This window comes from Megascapheus bottae, chromosome 14, assembly GCF_031878675.1.
Source record: "Megascapheus bottae isolate mThoBot1 chromosome 14, mThoBot2.hap1, whole genome shotgun sequence".
NCBI lineage: Eukaryota > Metazoa > Chordata > Mammalia > Rodentia > Geomyidae > Megascapheus > Megascapheus bottae.
Window position 1 is genome coordinate 31,392,603 of NC_143522.1, and position 6,000 is coordinate 31,398,602.

Here is a 6,000-nt window from a genome sequence, read left to right on the forward strand (position 1 = left end):
GGCCCAGGCACTGACTCAGTGCAGGCATGGGGCTGTGAACTCCAACCCCCCACCCCACCCCCAGGCACCAGCCTCCACAGGATGTCCCCTGCTAAGGCCCCCATTCCCCATGTCACACCAGCGCCCCAGGACCAGAGTTGAGTCTCAAGGAGCTAATGTGAAGGTGCCAGTGGCTCGTGCCTGTAACCCTCCTACCTACTCAGGAGGCCAAAGCCCCAGCCCAGGCACATGTGCAGTATGTGTGAGATGGCAGGCTGCCAAGTGTCCCCCACACTACACTTGGTCCCCTCCCTTGAGTTCTCCCACCCAGGGGCCCTGGCCTGTGCTAAGGAGCAGGTGGGCTGCCTGGAGGTCCCAGCCTCAGGAGTCAGTGCCTTTCCCTGCTACTGCAGCCCGCACGCCTGGATGAGTGGAGCCTGGTGGAGGCGGGCCTCGGGGAATGCTGCTGCTACTGGGGAGGGTTCCCGTAGTCTTCCTGGCCTCGTCCCACCAGCCTGCAGCATTTATTCCGTACAGGGAAGTGAGGGGCCTGCCACATTCCACATAACCCTAGGCATAAGCACCATTGGTTGTAGCTGGGCCTACCTCGGGAGCTGCCCGGAGCCAGGAGCACAGCATGCTGGTGGGGGAGCCAAGCAGTGCAGAAGGTGAGTCGGGGACAGGAAGACCTGAGCAGGACCGCGGCCCAGGCTGTGGAGAGCCTGTGGGTACTGACCCCGAGGGAGCACCTCTGCCTCCGAGGAGCTGTTTTCGTTTCAGAATTGGAGGACTACTACTGATCCATTTAGAGAATGCCCTTTGCCCCTCTGGGCACTGGAATAGTTTTTTCAGCCTTTAGGAGGTGCTTGAGTGTTTTCTCAGGGCTATGGAAGAGATTTGCAGTCAAGAACTTTCTGGAATCTTGGCACCAGTGGTTCATTCCTGTAATCCTAGCTACTTGGGGAAGTGGAGGTTCAGAGGATATTAGTTTGAAACCAGTCCTGGCAGAAAAATCTGCTGGATTCTGTTGTTGAAATAACCAGCAAAAAATCATGGCTAGAGGTATGGCTCAGGTAATAGAAGGCCAGCAGAGCAAGCTCAAGTCCCTGAGTTCAAACCTCAGTTCCACCTACCCTCGGGGGAGGAAAAAAATATATATACATATATATATGTATATATATTTTTGCCAGTTGTGGGGCTTGAACTCAGCCTGAGCACTGTCCTTGGACTTTCTCAAGGCTAGAGCTCTACCACCTGAGCCACAGCACCACTTCTGGCTTTGTTCTATGTATGTGGTACCAAGGAATCGAACCCGGGTCCTCGTGCATGTTGGGCAAGCACTCTACCACTAGGCCAAACTCCCATCCCCTGAAAAATAATTTTCTTGGAACTTTAAGTCACCATTTATAGTTATTTGTGAGCTGGACTGAGCCTGGCAGCGCTGCCTGGAGTGGGCCTGAGCAGAGGTTTTCACCCCTCTCCCAGCTCTCCAGGTGGATGTATAGCAGCAGCATGTGACGCTGCTCCAGTGTGGGCAGGGACGCCTGGAGTTGGGCCTGCTCTGGGATCTGCAGTGTGGCACCCGCTCCTGGGCCTGCAGCCTGCATCTCACATCAAGGAACACGGAGCCAAGCACTGCTGCGCACATACTTTTCAAGCCTTTGGTCACATTGCCGTCCTCTGCTGCTTAGTACATTCTTGCTTGACCCCCGGCCAGTGGAGAAAGCTCAGCTGTGGAGTATGGGCCGGGACCTTTGTTCTCTGTCGCTGGAGGGGAGCCCCCAAGCTCACTTCCCAAGGCTCCAGTAGCTCAGCCGGTGTGCGGGCCACACCTATGGGCCCAGGGGCCCCACTCCTGGGCCAGGCCTGGCCCATTTTGGGTGACAGCTCTGCACAAAGGGTCCTTAGCAGGGACTGTGGGGTCACCACTGATGCTACCCAAGTGTAGGGTACATATGCGAGTGCCTGGATGAAGGCATTTCAAAGTCAGGCTGTCTGGGAGGCAGGATCACAGGATCACGGCGGAGCTAAGGGCTCCCACCAAGCTGAGAATAGCTTGGAATTGGGTCACGCTAGCTGCCTCCAGCCTTTGACAATAATCAGCTTTCTCCCCTACATCTGTCCCTTCAAGGGGGAGGGTGGAAGACAAGGGCATGTTTTTGGAAGAAGGTGGGTAGTCAGGGGCCTACCCTCCCAGAACCCCTGCCTCCCTCATGGAGGCTCCCAGTCCTCCCAGGAGGCTGTGAGAGGCAGTGCAGCCCCGCCCCGCCCCACCCTGCTGAGCTCTTGTAGCCTGCTCCCTGCTTTCCAAGGCTGAGTGCCACATGCCCAGCCCTGAGCCTTCCCCCTCTAAAGCCAGACAGCCCCTCCTAGGCTTTTCCAGTCCTGTTCTGAGGGAGTCACCCCACCTGACCCAACCTGCTCCCCTTAGTCCCCTACCCACATCCCAGACAGTCTAAGCCCCCCTAGTTTTCCACATCCAGGGCCTTGCCTGCCGTCCAGTCCCCACACTCTGCCTTTCCCCAATGCTGGGGCCAGCGCCACTCAGGTGCCCCTTGACCACCAGGCCCCAGGGACTGGGTCAGCGTCTCTTGTGGTCTGGACTTGGCCTTTTGGGGGATACGGAGGAACTTTTCTTGGGCCAAAGCTCAGCAGCGGTCCTGTGTCCCTGTGTTTGAAGGTATATTCGACCTCCTTCAAGGGAAAAGGTGCTGGCCTGGCCTGAGCCCTGCAGACTGTTGGGGTGAGGGGCACGTCCTGGGAGGGGAGCCTGGAACTGCTGGCCCTGTTCTGCTTCCCTAACCTGGCGGTGGGAAACACTTTATTAACTTGAGGGGCTTTTACGGGGGAGTGGTGTTGTGAGCTGCGTTGTTGTTGGCTGGAATGCAGACCTGGTTTTGGTGGGGCCTCTGTCTTGTCAGTGCTGGGGGCGTCTGCAGGGACCAAAACTGGGTGGGGCCTTCACTACTTCCAGCTTTTTCTATGTATGTAGTATGGAGGAATCGAACCCAGGTCTTTGTGCATGCTAGGCAAGCACTCAAGCGCTCTACCACTGAGCCAAACTCCTGGCCCCAAAGCAGATGTTTTATAGAATAAGGCACCTGGGAAATTTGCCATCTGGTTGGGTTTCTTGTGACATTAAAGGACAATTGCTTTAGGGATGCTGATGGGTTATGAAAGACACAGTGTCTGAGTTTTGTAGGGCCGGCAGAGTACAGGGGAGGGCAAGCAGAGAAAGACTGTCAGGTGGGGCGCCTCATGCTGGTGGAGTCCAGCCTCTGTCCCTCAGCCAAGCTCTTTTCTCAGCAGCCATTGCTCCCAGCCCTGCCTGGCCAAGGTCTGCTAGAGTGAGAGGATTCTTAGATCCCTTGGTTTTTCTCGCATTGGGCCAGCAGCAGGGTCCAGGAAGGCCGTGGAGTCACAGCCTATGGGGATGTGGGAGGGAGAAGGTGACCCTGCTCACACCGGGGCCCCGTGTGCCGCCATCTCTAAGTGCACTGTGCAGCTCCAGTGGCGTCCTTACTGTGCCCGGGGAGGGGGAGCAGAGGCTACCCACTTCCTGTGCTAAGGAGGCCCCTTCCTGCAGCTCCTTTTCTGGCCTCTGGTCTCCCTCACGCTTGCTCCCTCCTTCTTAGTCGTGCTGCCAACACAAGCCTGGCCTGGCCTTTTTCCTGGAAGACTGCTCAGTGCCTCATCCCCTGCCTCCCTCCCTCCCTCCCTCCCTCCCCACCCCCATCCCCGAGGCTGGCTGGAAGTTGAGATCCTCAGCTCCCCCTGTGTGCCCCTGTGCCCAGCAGAACCTCATCTTGCTGTCGAGTTTGAGGAGTGCTGCTCTCCAGACCCCATTTGACCCCCTGGGCGGCTGGGCTCAGCCAAGAGAGCCGGATGACAGCTCAGTGAGTGGGTAAACAGGAATGTGATCAGAGATCCCGTGTGGGCTCCACAGGAAGCCGCGCCGTGGCCAGCAGCCAGCTCACAAGGGCCAGCAGCTCTGTCACCCAGAGCTACAGCATGGGCTCGCTGGGGACACTGACGTGGGGTGGACGCCTGGGGCCTGCGGAGGAATGCCTTGGGGGGTGGGCCAGGGCCAGGAGGTGCCGGGTGTGTTACTAAGCTACATGCTCAGTGGACATTCAGGGCACCAGGCAACAGAGGAGGAGACATTGTCCATGACCCCCCCACCAAATCTACCTACCCTTCCCCCTCCCTACCCATCTTCCACCCCTGTGGCCAGGGTGAGATGAGGCTCAGGGCCCCATCCTGGGCCTTCGGGCTCCACGGAGGAGGAGCGTCTCAGAGCTGCCCCTGCCTGAGTCCTGCAGCCTCTGCCAGTGTAAGACAGAGGAGGGGTTTGTTTTGTTCCCTCCAGGCTCCACTTCCTCTTTCCGTGGGGAGACTGCTGAGGAGGCCAGGGCTCAAGTGTCCCCAGCTGCTGGGGGTGGGGGGACTGGGAGGTCACTGTGGGCCAACTCCCCTCCCTCCCTCCCGGCCTGCCCTGGGTGACTGGCCCTCCCCCACCAGATAGTTATTGGGTTTTAGGCCAGGCCTTTCCTCTTGTGCTCCCCACCATGAGCCCCATGAGCCCCCCTTCCTCCTCCCAGGGCCTGAGACCAGACAAGATCAGAATCCACAGAGCTGCTGTCTCAGTGCCATGTGCCCGGCCTGGGGCCACGGCCGGTGTTTCTGTGTCCAGTTCCTCCTCAGTCCTCAGTAGCTGCCCAGTGATGTCACACTCTTGGTGTGACAGCCCCTCCCCCTCCCATGGGCCCCACGGTGCCTCCCCTGCCCCAGTGCCTCACCCTGGGCCTTCACCCCCCCAGGCCCACGTAGGATGGGGTGATGCAGTATCTTGGGTAGTGCTCAGGGCCTTCTTGGTCCCCCCTCCCTCTGTGGGCAGCCCACGCCACTGCACCAACACCCGGGGCCAGGGAGGTCTCTTCTGAGCTGCTGACCAGCACTGACTGCAGTAGGCGGGAGTCCACTGCATGCAGCGGTCAGCTGCCCTAGTGACCACCTAACCTCCACCCTGGGCTGGAGGAGGGAGGCCTTCGCCAGGCCCCCCCCCCCCCCCCCCCCCCCCCCCGCTCAGCTGGGCCTGTGGGGTGTGGCCTGCCCTCTACAGGTGGGGTCACTTGCCCAGGAGCCAGGCTGCTCCCCTCCCTCCCCCCACTCCCAGGAAGGAGGCTGAGCTGGGGGCCCTGCAGGGTCTCTCTGGGCCAGGAGCTGGGGACAAAGAGGCAGCTGCGAGTGGGCGGGGTGGGGGCCCCTCCGCCTTTGTGCTTGCCCAGCCCCTCCTGGTGACCTCACTGCTGTCTAGAGAAGGGCCCTTTCTTCCCCAAGGCAGCCATTGGAAACCAGCCTGGAGACAAAGCCACGGCCAGGCGGGGGAGCAGTGAGTGAATGGTCAGGCCCCCTGGTGGCATAAATTAAGGGGGGCCAGGATGGGGGAAGGGAGGCAGTTGGAGTTGGTGCCTGGGAAGGGGGCACAGGTTTGTGCATGGGCAGAAGGCTCATTTATTCACTGTCCTTTCTGCAGGGCAGCTGGGCATTGGCCTGCCACAAAGCACTGGGCCGACACATTCTATGGCAGTGGGCAGGAGCTGCCAGTCCCCAGAGGACAGGTGGTCACTGCTGCCCCCAGGCTCAGGCCTGGTTTGGGGAGATTCTGCAGTACAGCAAACACTGTCTGAAGCAGCTGTGGTGCAGGGGCCACAGGGCGTGACCTGAGGTCACAGGTCACATGCCTCCGTGGCTCCAGGAGTCAGGAGAATACTGCTTTCCTATAGTTAGTGTTCAGTGACATCCTCCACCAGGAGCAGCCAGCCCTCTCCGGCCCCTCGGGACCCTCTCATGCCCCTACTAGAGCCCCTGTGGAGCAGTGTGAGCCAAAGACGCCCTTCAGACAGCCTTACCCGTGCCCCTTCTCAGTCCAGAGTCTGCAGCAGGTCCCCCAGCTCCAGCTGTCCCCTCAAAGCTCTGGGCACACTAGAGTCAGGTCAGGTGGACATGGTGCAGGAGAAG